The sequence below is a fragment of the Carlito syrichta genome, unplaced genomic scaffold (assembly GCF_000164805.1).
Source record: "Carlito syrichta isolate Samal-C Ts95f unplaced genomic scaffold, Tarsius_syrichta-2.0.1 Scaffold302106, whole genome shotgun sequence".
Lineage (NCBI taxonomy): Eukaryota > Metazoa > Chordata > Mammalia > Primates > Tarsiidae > Carlito > Carlito syrichta.
This window is the reverse complement of record NW_007246202.1, coordinates 457,925-476,206: the sequence shown is the minus strand read 5'-3', so window position 1 is coordinate 476,206 and position 18,282 is coordinate 457,925. Positions and strand designations below refer to the sequence as shown.

The following is an 18,282-nucleotide window of genomic DNA, read 5'->3' as shown; positions in this document are numbered from 1 at the left end:
CATTTTTGTAAGCCAACTCATAATCAAAATTTTTAATTTATATGGCATGAATCAAGAATCAGATATGAAAATTCCAGGGCCTTTAACAATATTGTGGAGCAGTTGTAACATATGAGATATATATTTTGAGTTGGAGTCTTGCTGTGTCACCCAGGCTGGAGTGCAGTGGCACACTCACGGCCACCACAGCCTCAACCTGCTGGGCTCAGGTGATCCTTCTGCCTCAACCTTCCAAGTAGCTGGAACTACAGACACACACCACCACAGCCAGTTAATTTTTTGATTTATTGTAGAGACGAGGTCTCACCAAGTTGCCCAGGCTGGTCTCAGACCCCTGGGCTCAGGCAATCCTCTCGCCTCAGCCTCCCAAAGTGCTGGGATTACAGGCTTGAGACACCACTCCCAGCCATGAGTTATGTTTTTATGACAATAATACTTTGGTGTATTTCTTGGGTCAAGATGGCAGGTCTAGCAGTTATGTGGTGGGAGGATATAAGTCAATAGTTGAGTAAGACACATGTAAAGGTGAGTGGTATTTGGTTGTAATCAAAGGAAAGGGATAATTGTGGTGGTCATGGTCAAAGATGCAGGGTGAGAGGTTCCGGTAGATATCTGGAGGTGGGAGTAGGAGACGGTGCTGAAGGGGAGTGGGTTCTCTCTTCTGTGAACTTGGGGGTATGTTGATACGAGTGAGGCGCCTCCTGGGGAGAGCAATCATTTTCATTAATATTTAGAATGACACAGACAGTAATAACTTTTATAAGATTTGCCTTAGCATAGGAGTGTGGGGCTGCATATTTTGGCAGGATCAGGGACTGGGCAAACAGCAAGCTCAGGAGGTATAATCGAATCTCTAATATCAAAGGAAGAAAAGCAATAAATACCCCACATCCAACGTGTCAGTGCTTTAAGAGAGGCAGCCTGTGGACATCACTGGGCAGTGGTTTCAGTGTCTAGGTTGAACTTGTCTTCCGTGTGGAGAGTAATGTCTTCGTGGGCAAGCCTCTGGGCTAGAGTCATGACTGGGCTGTGGGAGTAGAGGATCCTTCCCAAGTGGGTACCCACTTGGGTGAATATGAGCCATATTTTTGTGACTCTGTGGCATTATAACAAGGTTGATTTTCTTTTAGAATCTGAAGGCATTCTTGGGAGCTTGACTTAAAAAAAAAAGTCCAAATCAAAACAACAACAAAACAGAAAATAAGTGTTGGTAAGGATGTGGAGTTAAGTTATTGGAACCCTGCACGTTGCTGAGGAGAATGCAAAATGACACAGCCACTGTGAAAAATAGTATGCGTGGTCCTCAGAAAAATTAAACATAGAATTGCATATGACCCTACAAATCCACTCTTAGGTATATATCCCAAAAAACAGAAAACAGAGAGTTAAGCAGATACTTGTACACCAATATTCACAGCGGCATTACTGACATCAGCAAAAGGAAGGAACATGTGTCCATCATAGGTTAAGCGCATAAACAGCATAGACATACAAGCATGTCTATTCAGCCTTAAAAGGAAATGAAATTCTGATATTTCACTCACTACAACATGGATAAAACTTGAAAACATTATGCTAAGTGACATAAGCCAGACACAAAAGGATATATATGGTCTGATTCCACTTGTTGGCTAGAATAGTCAAATTCATAGCGATAAAAAGTAGAATAGTGATTACCAGGGGCTAAGCGACAGAGAGGTCAATAGGGAGTTATTGCTTAAGGGTTTCAGAGTTTCAGTTTAGGATACCAAAATGGTTCTAGGCAGGGCACAGTGGCTCATGCTTATCATTTCAGCACTTTGGGAGGCCGAGGCGAGAGGAGTGCTTGACCCCAGGAGCTCTAGGCTAGTTTGGGCAACATAACGAGACCTCGTCTCTACAAAAAAGCAAAAAATTACCTGGGCATGGTGGTGCATGCCCGTAGTCCAGCCATTCAGGAGGCTGAGACAGAATAATTCCTCTGATTCCAGGAGGTTGAGGCTGCAGCAAGCTGTGACTGTGCCTCTGTACTCCAGCCCGGGCGCCAGAGTGAGACCCCCAACTCAAAACAACGACAACAACAAAAAAACAAAAATAAAAAAATCAGTTCTGACTTTTTTCCCCGTCCCTCTCCACTGGGTGTGCCGGTCTATGCCCTCCCCCTGCGCGTCTCCTCACCATGCCTCGGAAAGTTGAAATCAAGGATTTTCTGATCACAGCTCGGCAGAAGGATGCTAAATCTCTCAAGATGAAGAAAAACAAGGATCATGTGAAGTTTAAAATCCATTGCAGAATTCCTGCATCACAGATAAAGAGGAGGCTGAGAAACTGAAGCAGCCCTGCTCCCTGGTCTGGCAGTGATGGAGCTGAAATGAACCAGACATGCTGATCTGAACTGAAATTAAAAAAAAAAAAAAAAATCAGTTCTGGAGACAGTAATGATGATTGCACAACAGTATGAATGCACTTAATGCTATTGAACCGTGCCCATAAACATGGTTAAAATCGTAAGTTTTATGTTATGTGTATTTATCACATTAAAAAAATTTATGAAATAACGGTACTTCAGTCTGGGAGTGGTCTTTGCACAATGCCAGTCATGATAGCATTGAGGCCACGTTGTCAAAAGTTTTAGGATATAGCCTTAGAATATTCCTATTACTTAGGTGGACTTTGAAATCCATTTGCCCATCCTGGAACTCACTTTGTAAGAATATATATTATGTTTTCCTTTCTTCAATCGTATTTTTTTGCAATAAAAATGCAATGTCTCAATAATAAAATAGATACCTTTTTGTGTGTCAGTTCTAAAATATGATTTCTAACTATTGGGAAAGGCAGATATAATAGAAATGGTATGACCTTTGGAATTAAATACATCTAAATTCAAATTTTGACTCAGCTACTTACTAGTTTTAGTATCTTTGGCAAATCTCTCTGAGCATGAATTTCCTTCTCTGTCAGCTGATGACAATTTATTCAATTTGCAGAATTGCTGTGAGGATTAAGGACAATTAAACTAAATATTTGGATAATAGAATTTTCTGAATAAATTATAGCTACTGGTTTTACTATTAAGATAAATCAAGTAATTCTTGTAAGAAAACCAGATGGGCAGTACTTCTGAGCTTTGAAAACTCCATACGGAGAAATCAGTTGTGTACAATATCTTGTTGGCGTGTAAAAAGAATTGCGTCTGATTAACAATAGTGTTTCTTAAGGAGTAACCATAGATACAGCCTAGGAAAACAGTACCTGATTTTATCTGTATAATCACCATCTGGTGGCACTTCGATACTGTTACAACCAGGTACCTGTAAGTCCCAGTGCATACCAGCAGCATGTTAAGAGGGGAAATTGGCTAAGGAAGTATCATTGACATTGAATTTATTTGACGATTTTGAGACTTAAAAATATATGCTTTAAAAATAACTGTATGCTTTTAACAATGTAGTATTCAATTTTCATACAAAATGTTATATAGATTATCAAATTACATTCCCACCAAATGTTATTCCACTGAATATTTTAAACTCTGGCATATTGTTGTTTGTTTATTTAAAATGATTGAAGCTGAGTCTTTTTAATATTGTTTTTGTTCATTTATATTTCCTTTTCACCAAAGTGCCTGCTTATGTAATTTCTCCAGTTTTTCTGTCTTTATATTCTGTTCTTATTATGTGTAAGAAGTTTTTGAATATTAATAAAATTAGCATTTTGTCATATAGTGGTTTGTCATATAAACCACTGCTTTAGTCCGGTTTATTGTATTTTTATTTTTAAAAAAACTTTTTAGTCAGAACACATTTATTGATTAAGCTTTCCATCTTATATAGGTATGATTTGCCCAAAACAATTATAATCATAACATCAAAGATCACTGATTACCAATGATGATAATAATAATAAATAATGATAAATGAAATGTATAGCAGATATAATAATAGCATACAATAATAAAATAAGTTAAAGGTTTGAAATATTGTGAGAATGACCAAAACATGACACAGAGACAGAAAGTGAGCACATGCTGTTGGAAAAATGGCATCAATAGGCTTGCTAGATGCGGCATTGCCACAAACCTTCAACTTGTCAAAAGTTTCATATCTGCAAGACACAAAAACGAAGTGCAATACAACTAGGTCTGCACATATTAGTATTGTTATTTTAAGACTGTGTGTATGCATAGAATATGGAAGAAAGCATATAAGTAATTGTTGATTATTCCAATTCTTTCATTCCTCATCCTCGTAAACTAGCATCTTGTTATAGAAGAAAGAAAATATAGACTTACTATGGAAGTGTTAAGTAAAAATATGTAGTCCTAAATTTGGATTAGGAATACAAGTATAAATTCTGTCTAATGACAGAAGTAATGAGCAGACTGTGGTTTTGATATATTCTTTCCCACTTAAAAAAAAAAATCAGGCTTCTAAGAGAAATGGGTGATTCTAGGTCTAGGACAGGAAGTTTACAAAATGAGCCAGGGACATCTCATTCTTATCATTCCTTAACGATGACAAGGAATCAAAGACTACTAGGATCATGAAATTTATATGAAAATTCTCTCCCTCATTATATTTTTGTCACTAATTTTTAAAACTGCTTTTTTTTTAGTAAAATGATGCGTGAATTCTGGAAAAGTATATCTATGAGGGGGGACCCTAAAACTGAGTTTATTATTTAAAAATTGTGTATTTATTCTTACATGTTTCGACGTGTCACTTTCAAAGGACTCTCTGTCTGATGCAATACACCTATCAAGATGCTTTTTCCACTGCTCAAAACAGTTTTTGAGCTCATCAATTTGGATACCTTTTAGTGCTTCTGTTGGTTTTTGTTTCACCTCTTCCACATCGGCAAACCTTTCGCTTTGAGGACTTTTTCATTCAGAGAAACAACAAAAAAAAGTTGTCCAGGGTGAGAGAAGGTGAATAGGGAGGGTGGGGCATGAGCGTTACTGCTGTTCTTGGTAAAAACAAAACAAAAACAAAAAAAAACTGCTGAACACTCAGGTAGGTGTGGGCAGATACTCTTGTAAATCACCCATCATGAAATGGGCAAATGCACTGAAAAAATCTCCAAAAATAAAAGATAAAAAGTCACTGAAGCCGAAAGCAGCCTGTCACAACAACGCTAGCTGGTACCCTGATGTGATGGGTTCTTAGAATACTCACTTAGCAGGGGATGCCTGTACTGCAAGGGGCCTGCCCTCCAAAGAATAATTCCTGGTTTGGGGAGGGAGGGTTTCTCCTTGTGTTTCTAACATTTATAAAAAGAAAATTTATATGCATCTGCTCACTCATATCCCTCATCTATGATTCTCCTGACTCTCCTTCACTAGTTCAGACCACGTAGCAGCTACTGGGTCGAAATGACGTTTCCCTTCCCCCCAAATCCTTCTCTCTCTCAAGATACAGGTGACAGGCTCTCTTCACACTTTATACAATACCGGGAAACAACATTCTAAAGTGAAGTTTCTGTTCTCAAAATGATTCCCAGCAGCTCATTAGAAAGCTATACATTTGCATTATCATAATCCAAAATTGCTCATTCCACACTTTTAAAAATGTAACTATCACTTTGGCATAGTTTAGTTGGAAATATATATTCTGAGCCTCAAATAGCTAATTTACAACTTACCTTTGGCTATAAAATGCACTTGCCTGGTTTGGAAGACATTAGTTTCAAATCCCGTCACAAGATATATACCTGGAATAATTTACAAGTGGCAAGTAAGCTCTGTTGATAATTACAATCTACTTTCAAAATGAAACTTTCAGATAGACAAAAACACAAGTAATAATTGTGTGCAAATGCGTTTGCACAGACTGCTTCAACATTCCTCAGGTGCTGTGAATAGCTATTTCAAACCTCCCCTTGTCATCCTCTGCCTCTCTGAGAAGCAGCTGTGTAGGGGAGGGTCTGGGCAGAGGACCGGTGAGCAGGGAGGGCTATCCCGAGAGTGTATTTCTCCGTCCACCTCCAGCCCTTGCCTCTGGTTTCCCCGAATTTGAAGGTTAAGTCAGGATTGAAAGGACTCCTGCCTCGCTGGCACCATCTTTTGGTTGCAAAAAGCAAAGAATAGTTTTGCATTGCTATTCTGTTGTGACCACCACCGTACTTTTTAGGCATGCAACCCTAGGTCTTTGCAAATAGGTCTTTACACTGCAGTTATTTCTGCTTTTATGGAAAAATTCAGGCCAATGAGGTCAAGGTAGCAAGGTAGCAACAGTACAGAAGACAAATGGCACATTGTCTTTCATTTCCAAGTAACAGGATCTAGGAGTGGTCGGGCAGCACAAGGGAGGCTGTTAGCTTCTGTCTCCTAAAGGAACAGTGGGCTTTTGGATACTTTCGTCATCTTTTACAGGTTTACCAAGTGCAAAAGTGGCAAAGTTGTATCTACCTCTAAAATTATATGTGGTAGGCATTCATACACATATACACCCTAATATTCACATTCAGTGCACTGTATAAAATGTGAGGTACAGAAAATCAGTGATTATTGGATATTCTGATTCTGCATAATGAACATTTGTACACCTAACCCTGAATTGTACCCCACATATTTAAAATTAAAAATTAAAAAAAGAAAGGCACTAGTCTTAAGTTTTCACTCAATTGATATGGATAAATGCCAACCCCGTTACAACATTATTACATTGGCCCCAGAAAGTTCTCTCTTGCTTTTTTCCTGTCAGCATGTGCCCTACACCTCCTCCTGGAAGCAGCTACTGTTCTGATTTCTTTTTATCAAACATAACTTTTTTTTTCCCTGTTTCTAGAATTTTCAGTAAATAGACTCATACATTATGTGGTTTCCTTTGCTCAGCATAATGTTTTTGAGACTCCATTGATTAATGTTAGGCTGGGCCCAGTGGCTCAGGCCTGTAATTCCAGCACTTTGGGAGGCTGAGGTGGGAGGATCACTTGAGCCCAGGAGTTCAAGACCAGCCTGGGCAATATAGTGAGATCTTGTCTCTACAAAAAATATCTCTACAATAACTCAAAAATTAGCCAGGTGTGGTGGCGCGCGCCTGTAGTTCCAGCTACTTGGAAGGCTGAGGTGGAAGGATCGCCGGAGCCCAGCAGGTCGAGGCTGCGGTGGCCAGGAGCGGCCACTGCACTCCAGTCTGGGCGACAGAGTGAGACTCCAACTCAAAATAAATAAATAAATAAATAAATAAATAAAAACTAAAATAAAATAAAATAAAACAGTTTGCTGGGCATGTCGGTACACGCCTATAGTCCCAGCTACTCAGGTGACTGAGACAGGAGGATTGCTTGAGGCCATGAGGTCGAGGCTGCAGTAAGCCAGGATTGTGTCACTGCACTCCAGCCTTGGCAACAGAGTGACACCCTGTCTCAAAAAACCAAACCAAAACAAAATAAAACAAAAATACCTCATTCATGTTATAGTGTGTATCAGCAGTTTGTTTCTTTTCATTGCTGAGTTGTATTCTCTTGTATAGTTCTACAGTGTATCCATTCCCCTGGCAGTGATTATCTGTCTTATTTCTAGATTTTGTCCATTATGAGTAAAACTGGTGTAACATTTTGAGTAAGTCTTTTTGTAACATACATTTTCATTTTCTTAGGTAAACACCTGAGATTAGAATTGCTAGTAGGTACAGCTTTAGTTTTATAAGGAAACTTCAGGCCTTTTGCTAAAATAATCATACTATTAGGTCATACTCCCAACGGGGGCCTCCAGAATATTAGGTCAGGTCCAGAGGTGTGGGTGCCTGGTGTGTGATCTGGTACTGTGAGAAAGAAGCAAAGAATTGCACAGAAATTAGATTAGGAAATATAGTTTATTTAAAAACTAAATGAGAGAGAGAGAGAGAGAGAGCAGATTCAACTCCCCAAGGTAGGGGAGAAGGCCAAAGCTTAAGAAAATATGACCTGGCCATAGCTTAAAGAGCACATGGCCACACTCAACAAGCTGCTCTTGGTTGAGTCCTTTCAATCCTTTCTCTTTGATGGAAGAAGGTCATTAAGGTGATTGGGTCGTGGTCTGCTCCCAGGCATCACGAAGGGGCAGGTAAGCGCAGGTACTGATGTCAGGTGATGGTCAGCAGGCAGATGGGTCGGTCAGTCACATGATTGCTGTCATGGTAGAGGAGTCTGTCTTTTTCATGAAGTTCACAAAAGGCTGATTAGGTTAACTTGGGTCTTATGGGTAGAGGCAAATACTTGAAATAGAAAAAGCTAATTAGTACAAAACAAACTGGGGAGCGAGATTGTAAAACAATTATCAGGAGCTACCTCTGAGACACTGGTTCTGTCCTTGGCTAGTGATGTGAGGGTAAGTTAAGTGAACTGCTAGAAAACATGAGATTTAAGCAATGCTAAAATGACTGCCCATTGGGTATATTAAATCCATGTTATGTCTTTTCACATACAATTTCATACTCCCACCAAAACTGAGTTCCAGTTGCTTTACATCTTTGCCCACATGTGCTGTTGTCAGTCTTTATAATTTTAGCCATTCTGGTTGATTGTGTAGTGGTTTAATTTGCATTACCCTGATTGCAAATTATACTGTTTCTATGTGACCATTACATACGTGTATACTTTATATATATTTTAAATATACATTATATATATATATATTGGTCAAATATCTGTGCAAATATATTCCTCCTTTTAAAAATTGGGCTACCTCTTTTTTCTCTCCAGCTGGCTTAAGTGGTGCCTGCAGTCAACCCTCTTAATACTTGAGATACTAGCTCTCTGCTCTGAAAGGGACCTGCTGTCTCTGGTCACTGGCACAGTTGTTCCATGGGGACACTTCGAAAAAGCACCCTGACTTCCTTTATCCCAGTTTTTGCTTCATGAAACATCATATGCCAATCAAAACCTTCCTGGAAAGGTGGCCACTGTAGCCTATCTCTTGTTGTGGTTTTGGCCATTGGATGTGCAAATGTACATCCAGCTACATCCCTAAAATTCTTCCCACAGAAACGCTGAGGTATTAAGAAAATCCACTTTTCTTTGACTTGAATTTTCCAGTGACTTTACCCTTAAAGTATGAGAAAATAAGCTATAAAGTTCTAGAAGAAGTAAATGAGAACCACTGTCATGTCCCTACATAAGAGTTCTGGTGTCAACATAAACTACTTTGGCAATAAAACACACCTTAGTCCTGTATCAAACTATTTTAGGATGCTTTGGAGACTTAAGTAATGCTACTTTGGCCTTAATCTTTTACTTCCATTCATTAAAAAATGTTTGTACCAAACTTGAAGAGTTCAATGACCCAGAACATTTTATGGAATGGTTTGGAGCTTGCATAGAACAGAGTTCTCAGCAGCAGCGTAAACAACTATAAAACAGTTTAAAGAGAGCTTGTGGAAAAACCAAATGCAAATTGAGAGGACATTTCCCTTCCTCCTTCCCTTTCTTCCTTCCTTTCTTCTTCTGAGACTTGCACATAAACTTCTGTGTTTTGTGTTTTTTTTTTTTTTGTTTCTCTTAAAATGTGTATACATTCTTTTTTTATTTTAAAGATGTGGGGTACAATTCAGGGCTAGATATACAAACGGTCATTGTACAAGTAAAGTTTGGGCCTCCCTTTGGTCCTCACTTCACCTGGCTTGAGATCAGATATCCTTATTGATGAAGTGTCCCCCCCATCCCTCCCCTGGCAGTTTCCCACTACTGCCAATCCCTTTCTTATGATAATTGTTCAGGATTCACTCATGAATGAGAACATGTGGTGCTCAGTTCTTTGTTTCTGTGATAGATCACTGAGTATTACAGACGCTAAATCCATCCATGTTGCTGCAAAGTTCATAATTTTGTCTTTTTTTATGGTGGGATAATATTCCATCATGTATATGTACTACATTTTTTTATCCAGTCTACTTTCTTTTATTAATTAAAATTTTATTTTTTTGTTTTTTTTTAATTTTCCATTTTTAAAATTATAGCCATCCTAGAAGTATGAAGTGGTATTACTTCTTTTTTTTTAAAGAGGTGGAGTACAATTCAGGATTAGGTATACAAGTGGTCATCGTACAGGTAAAGTTTGGGCTCCTTTTGGTCGCCACGTTGCCTGGTTTGAGGTCAGGTACCCTTATTGATAGTGCTCAACTTCACTAATCATCAGAGAAACGCAAATCAAAACCCCATTGAGATACCATCTAACCCTAGTGAGAATGGCCATCATTAAGAAAACATAAACTTCTATAGTCCATGATGCAATTATCAGAAGATCTGATGTTGATGTTAAAGTTAATCTACAGAAAGTTACATTCTTGCCTGTGTCTGTTCTCACTGTGCTGAGAGCTAGGCTTCTGTCCTACACCTGAACTTCCAAAACAGTAATTGGATCATAGTTTTTGCCTTGCCCTAGATTTAGGGATTATCTTGCTGACCCTGGAGAAGATTCATTGGGCGCTGAGAATGCATAATCTTCCGCTTGGAGCACTTGTCACGGTTATGTAACAGGCTAATCTTCCGGTGCTCCTCGTTCAGTCCCTGGTTATGTAATCCTGCCACCGCCGTTTTGTGTGGTGAGAGAGGCCAACAAGTGTGTCATTTCAACAAACAACACTAGATGGAGCAGAGAGATCAATTTTTTCATTTTTGTCCCCAAATTCGGACTACTGAGTAAAATTTGATTTTATAATGATATATTTTACATATATTTATAATTATATTAAATATAATCACATTTTAAATTAATAAGCCAAAGTTTGTTTAATCTCTCTTTTTTAAAAAAAAAAGAGATTCAGATAATTATACACTTGAGTTTCTCTTTGCGCCCCACTTGTCCTCTCATTTTCCTGGCTTGGTCCTTGGCATTTGAACTCTTGCAGGGGTAGAAAAGGCAGAGGGTTTTTTTGGTTTTGTTTTGTTTTGTTTTTTACAGGTGGGTCAAACAGGTGGAGAAAAAGGAGCCCCAGAATCCATTTTCCTTTACCTATGGGAAGACGGGGTTGTTTGCGTTCCCTCTGTATGCCAGGCTGCTTGTCTGCCAGGTTGTGGTGGGCTGTGGTGGGCTTGTGGCCAGCATCTGCCCTCAGAGCCCTTCTCCATCCCCTCGGTGGGCCAACAGGGAGCCTGCATGTCTGGATGATAGATCTTGTTCCCACCTGCTGTCTGCCAACCCTCCCTGCAACATTGCACCCTCTGCCAACACTCCACCTCTGGCATCCGCATCCTGCCTGGATGACACACCTTTCAATCAACCAAAGCACATGGAATTAGCTTGCCTCTAGAGCTTCCTTCCCCATCGAAAGAGTGTACAACTCTTGATCAGAACCAGTTTATCCCTGCGTTCTTTCCCCCTCCTGTTTCCTGCTCCTCATGTCCTGCACAGCCTTCCACAAAGTTCATTCTAAATAAGCACCTGTTTCAGTCCGCGAAGGAATTAATACACGAGTGAATGCCCAGCTTCCTTGGCCTCACCCACCTATGTTCAACATTTCCTTTCCGGTTCCCTTCCCCACCCCACCAGTGTACTTGTCCTTATCATTTCATTGTCCTTTGCCAGCAATTGAATTTAGGGTCCATCTTCAAATTCCTCTCTCGAAAGTAAATTTGTTCATGTAATCTTTCCTGTTGCTCTCCAATTGCCTCCCTACTGTGTCCCTTTAATTGTTAAGATTTGTATCTTGTTTTCCACGTGTATCCCTGATTTATATGCCTTGTATTTCTGCTCACAAAAATAATTGGGCTAATGTATTTATTGAAGTGGCAGATTGGGATTCACCTCAGCTCGTGCATTGTATTACTGCTCACGAAAATAAGTGGACTGATATATTTATTGGCACATTGAGATTCGCTTCAGCTCACAAGTGAAATTGGAATCTGAGTAGTAAGGTTATGACAATAAACTTCAATTGGGGACATGAATAATTAAGGTATGTCAGGCCAACATAAGAAACAAATTAGCTTTGATCATTTGGAGGGTAGTCCATGGGTCTGTGGTCTCAGATGCATATAAAACACAGAGTTGACACCACTGCTCCACTCCACTGAGCCAACTCCCAGCTTTTGCCAAGTGACCACCGATTATCTGCAAAGAGGACACATTTCCTCACCTATGCCCATGACTGCTATTAATGTCAGTAGCAAAATTATTCTATCACGTGCCAGATCCATTAAAACAGCTATTGAATAAGTACAAGAGCATATACATTCTTTATACAGTAAGCCCCCTACAGAGAACCCTTGAAGTTACAAACTTGGACGGTGCACACCTGCATCGGTACCGGTCTGGGGCCTGTTAGGAACCGGGTTGCACAGCAGGAGGTGAGTGGCAAGTAAGCAGAACTCGGTCTTCTGTTGGATCAGGGGGCTGTTCTCATGGAAGCAGGAGCCCTATTGTGAACTGCAGCACTCAAAGGGTCTCAGGTGCATGCTCCTTATGAGAATCTAATGCCCGATGATTCCCACCCCCTTCTCCATCTGTGGAAAATTGTCTTTCATGAAACCAGTCTCTGAGGTCAAAAAGGTTGGGAGCGGCTGCTTCTAGAGAGTGCAAGAGACTTTGTTTTAGATAGTTGACTCTATTTCCCTCACAGTGTGTTCATTGACTTTTTGAATGTCCTGCTCTTGTTTCCTGAAGTACCTTCTCATCTTTATAGCGCTCTGCAAGTCATAGCAAATGTCAGTTATGTTCTGAGTGCTGATTCTTCTGTCAGCTAAGAAGAGCCTGGGGGTTCCCAAGAGAGACACTGGAAGTTGATTTGCTGCTCCTCCAAGACAAAGTCATTTCAGATCATGGCTGAAACTGAGTCAAGATCATGGACTGACGTGGACCTAGCTGGAGTCAAGATGGATTATTTAAAAAAAAAAAAAAAAAAAAGCTGTGCCTTTCTGCTGGCAATCATAGGTCGGGGAAACATTAATGTGCCCAATATCTTTTTTTTTTAAAATATTTATTGCCTCAGTGCCTTGTAGCAATGACAAGGAGAACAAAAATTTTGACAATGGACTTGGTTATCAATACAATCTCAGGTGCCATTCACCATCTCCTTTTGTCTCCTACAGCACTATTTCATCAATAAAATGAACATGGAGTTACTGGCTAAGTTTAACTGTGTAACTGATTAGCAAAATCACTCACACTGTAGTCAGATGTGTCATGAAAAATGAAGCTTCTCGACCTCTCCAGAACTGAGCATAATTGACTCTTGAGCATCAACCTGCTGGCATTCGGGATGGAACTGGGCCGTGAATCTAGATGCAGTTCAACCTCTTCTGGTCATTTAAAATCCCCCCTTCCACAAGTGCTCAGTTTCCTTTGTGCAGGGTTTCCTGGACTGCCAGCCTCTCTTCTTCCTTCCGCTACCTCCCGACACGAAGGGAACAGCGCGGAGGTCTTCTGGTTCCCCTCTGTTGTCCATGACCTCCTCCTCAGCCCTAGAGCAGTAGGGTCTCCTGGTCATGCCCTTAAGCACAAAGAGTGACTTGCACACCTCCCATCTTGGCAGAAAGGCTGTGACTTCAGACACTCAGGACATTCAGTCTGGGTTCTTTACATGCTTAAGGGATTCATACAACTCCCTCTCCCACCTTCTTTCTTTCTTCCCTTCTCTTTTCCTCACTTTCGCTCACTCTCATTCTCCAAAGTCCAGTCTGTGGTCTTATTATCTTCTTGCAGACAGCAACCATAATCAAATTTGATTGTCAAAGTATAGATGTGCAAGTTAATTTCCCTTGCTGGGAAGAGAAGACTCCCACTACTCCTCAAGGGTTTGATAACTGAATTTACTCAGTGCACTGACACTGGGCAGATTAACACGAGAAAAAACCCACACATATTTATTTCATGCACAGGAGCAGCACAGGAAAGAACAGCAAACATCCCCAAACACAGTGAGCTCCAGAAGCTTACATTCCCTCTTCACAGGGAGGAGGGGAAGGGAGACATAGGCAACTTAGGGGAGAGTAAATGACTTTGGGCAAGATAAGGTGGGGACAGCCTATGACAGAGTCTGTTTTGGATGTGGTATTGACTCCCAGTCTCTTCTCCTGTGACATGGTTAATCTTCCCTGGTTGATGAGCATCCCAGGGTGGAGACTCATGACATTTGAGGTTGTTTTTTTTTTTTTTGAGGATCGGTCCTTAAGCAGATAAGGGAACTTCAGAGAAAGCCCCCCACCCAACATTTGCTACTCCCCACGTACCCTAAGTTTGAATTAACTGGCATAGTTTGGTGTGGTTATTTCCTAAGTTCCTTTATTCTTGGCCACTGAAACCCACCACTTCAATGACTAGGATGCCCAGAGCACTACAATTTATAGGAAATAGAAACACACCTTAAGATACATTTCAGAAAACATCGTGCTCCTTATGAACTACTCTCACTATAAAAGGAGGAGAGTGTAAGGGACTTTTTTCCTACTACCCTTCCCCTTTCATGAAGAGTCTCATATTTCATATGGGGGAAAAAACTGAATCTAAGGGGTGGTGTTAGTTTGGCCAAACATACAGCTGTAGGAGGGAAGCTCATAGGGAAAAGTTCCCACTGAAAAAATGGAGATGAAAGCTGTTAGTTACCAAGAAATGTTGAACAATTTTATTAATTTGCTGTCTATTTATTTGCTTGTTCTTTGCTGACTTGCCTTGAAATATGAAAACCTGACAAATTAATCACTTGAAAGGAATGGGTCTCTATGCCAATATTTTAGAATTGAATTGGGGTCTGCTTGCCTAGCACAGTAAGTCCAGATATCCACAACCTGGTTGCAGCAGTAGAAAGGAAAGCGCTTATTTGCAGAGCATCAAGCAAGGAGGACCAGGCGGTTGTTGCTCAAATCCTGACCTCCCTGAGGGCTGACTAGAAAGGATTTTTTCAAGGCAGGTGTACATTTTAGGAAAGCAGAAGTTACAGGCCAAATCCTCAATTAATACATGGAGGTTACACATGGGTTTTGAGCTAAAAGAGCGGGATAGGATTTTCTGATTTGCAATTGGTTCAGGAGGCAAAGCTTTGTCTACAGATTTGGGATTAGCAGAAAACAACGTTAGTTCTAGCTCGTGGTCATGACCTTCTTCAGGTCCCTCAGGAAGAAATTTGGCCCCAAGAATGGGGGTCAGAGTTCAGTCCCCAGCTCTCCCTTGATCTGTTTAGTGGGGTCCAGGTCAGGTCTGGGCTTCTAAACAACAGCTCAGGGACATACGTTAAGATGTTATCTTTAGTTTCTGTGGTGAAACCAAACATCTGTGGACTCCCATTTCCCTGGCTATTGTTTTTAGACTACTATTACCTTCCTGCTTATCAAGTTACTTCTTTATTTTCTCGGGGTGCCTGGATTTTCCCTTGAAGGAACTCAAGATGATCCTTTATTTCCATGCTTAGGGGGTTCCCAGGCCCCTAAGAGCCCTGACCCTCCCCCACCCCATATCACCTACTCCAAGCTCCTCTGCAACACCAGATGTACTGATCTCCCTAGGTAGCCAGAAACAAGCAAAACAAGCAGGGCTCTTCTTTATTCTCCATGACCACTGAGATGTGCGCCTAGAACAGTGCACCCCCCTCCCCCGCACTGTGCCCCCCGGGGGGGGGGGGGGCTGGGAGACTGCATCTTTGTGACTGACCCCCATGTCAATCCCCTCAAGGCCCAGGCAGAGGGAATGCACACAGAGGCTCCTGAGCCTGGTGGCAGGAGACACGCAAAGAAACAGCAGGCTGAAAGCACGACAGAGCACTAAATTCTTCTCATGCTAAAACCAAGAAAAATCTCCCTGCTCTCAGAATGTTTCATGCTAATCTCCTTTCTGGCTATTATTCAGCTACTATGAATCCCTTCTCAAGCTTAGAGCCTCCATTTAGCTGTAAAAAGAAAATGAAAAAAATGTACCCTAAGACCTTGGAGTTTTTTCTCCCTTTTCTGTTGCCAATGAATCAGTCTGAAAAGCAAGTTGGCACAGGTTCCAGGAATGTGCATCAATGCCTAATGGAGACATCGGAGTGGTGGCTGCAGGCTTGCAGGCCTCCCGAACATGATCTCGCTGAGGGCCACATTGTCAGGGTGGTGACCTGCCAAGGGCACATGTTTCAGACCTGCAGAGAGAGTTTGGAACATTGTAAATATCTCCTTTTTTCTTTCCAGGGAGAGGGGACATACATATTAATAGTTCCGTGATCACAATCGCTGCTTCTTAAGCAAGTTAACCAGAGCATACATCATCTCAGTCTCTCCTTCCTGCAATTTTCTTTTAGGAATGTAAACATAAGCATGGGGCATCTAAGTATTTTTCCATGGAAAGAACAATCCTTTTTGTCTTTGTTCTTATCCAGCTCTCCAAGGCTCTGCTCATTTATTCCACAACATTTACTGGGTGCCGTATATATACTAGACACCATGGTCTATCCCCCAAATGCCAACTATTTGCTAGTATGGAAGCCAAAGCAACTTCATCTTGGATGCTAGCCACCATGTTGGCTTCGGACTGACCACAGTTTTGGGAAGGCCTCTAAGATTTCCAGTTTGTCTATGGTTCCTTGTATGAAAGCACATACTTACCCTGAGTCCTGCCCTTAGGTTAAACGGTCCTGATATTCTCTTACTTCAGTTGTCCCATGCATCCCTTCTGAATCTCCTAGACCCCTTCCCTATGGTGTCTGAGTCCTGGATCTGGGGACTAATGGGACAGTAATCCACCATCTTGTCCGGCCACCTGAGAGGCAGACATAGTCTCTGTTCCTAAGTCTCTATTAAATATTTATTTCTAAGAAACTGGATTTAGGCCAGGTATAGTGGCTCAGGCCTGTCATCCTGGCACTTTGAGCCCAGGAGTTTTAGACCAGCCTAGGCAACATAGCAAGACCTTGTCCCTACAATAAATAAATTTTAAAAATCACCCAGGTGCGGTAGTAAGCACCTGTAGTTCCAGCTACTTGGAAGGCTGAGGCGGAAGGATCGCCTGAACCCAGGAGGTCAAGGCTGTGGTAGCCATGAGCATACCGGTGCACTTCAGCCTGAGCGACAGAGTGAGACTCCCACTCAGAAAAACAAAAAAAGAAAAGAAACTCAATTTTTTGGCCTCTTTCTTTGGCCTCTCCGAGAGTAGGTTTGCACAGACTTGCCCACTGGGATCAACTGGACACTGTGGTTTCTACTAAGGATACCCCCAAGAACAAAGTAGACAAAGAACAAAGCAGGAGTGGCACTGTGGGGCAACACACACTCAGTGACAACATGAGCACTCCCTGGATATGAGCCCAAGCAGCGGTCTGGACCTGGGCATGGGAGGATGACCAGTCCAGGATGTTCCTCCCCCTCAGGGGGAATCTGGCACTACAGGAGTGTATCAATGAATGGGGCAAAGGGAAACATCAACAAGTACATCAGCACCATTACCCCTGACCCAGGGCTCGGACACTCTGGGGAGAGGGTAGAGAAGAGAGAAGCAGCCATTGTGTGCTCTTTGCTTTGTTGTAGGTGCTCTGGCCCTACGAAAGAAGGAAGTAGAACAACTGATATAATGGCATTTGTAAAGAAAAAAACCCAAGGCCCCAAACTCCTTATACCAAAGGGGAAGTTGAGCCTGGAGCTGAGCCCCACCTTCCAGGAAGGAAGGACGGAAGGTTAGAAGGACAGAAGGAAGGAAAAAGAAGGAAGAAAAACAGCAGGGGGAAGGAGGGAAGGAGAGGGACGGGAGGAAAGAAAAGGAGGAAATAAAAGACAGGACGAAGGAGAGAGAAAACCTCACTTCCCAGACTCCCTGGCAGACAAGGTCTGCACAGCCCCCAGCCCCGTGAGCACTAGGTGGAGAAAATGCCCAACGGGAGGCAAGGGACAGCCCTGAGAAGGAGCTGAGACATTTTGGGAGCCTGGTGGCAAAGGCTTCGATGTGTCAAGACAGCTCCGTCAGAGCATTTCTCCTGCTCTGCAGGGCTGAGGGTGTTGAGAGGGTGTTTGTGAGATTTCCATCAAGATACATCTGTGGTGTGCCACTCTTCCCCACGGTCCCTCCTGATTTCCCAGCTTCCCGGGCCTGGACAGGATTTCCCTCCACGGTTCGGCGGTAACAGCCCTCAGTTTTGTATCCAGCCGGGATCTTGTACCTCCGGACTACCCAGCACCTCCCCAAGAGCAAACAGCTTCTGCTTCTCCCCAGAGAACAACACATTTGTGTCAGGACAGGTGGCCGGGGGCTTCCGGCCCTACCCAGATCTTGTTGAGGAGCACACACTGAGGAAACTCTGGAGCTCAGCGTTGGGGAGAGTGAGTCTCCCTGTGTCCTGGGCTCCCTGGCCTCCCAGCTACACAGAGCACGCTCTCAGCAGTCTTCAGGAATTTGCTAAATTTCTGGTTGTTTTCTCCCAACTTGCG

The 18,282-nt window shown here is 41.9% G+C and overlaps 1 pseudogene; it reads left to right on the top strand.

Annotated features, from left to right (window-relative positions):
- Positions 1–2,158: 2,158 nt before the first annotated feature.
- LOC103258419 lies at positions 2,159–2,354 on the top strand (annotated as a pseudogene).
- Positions 2,355–18,282: the final 15,928 nt, after the last annotated feature.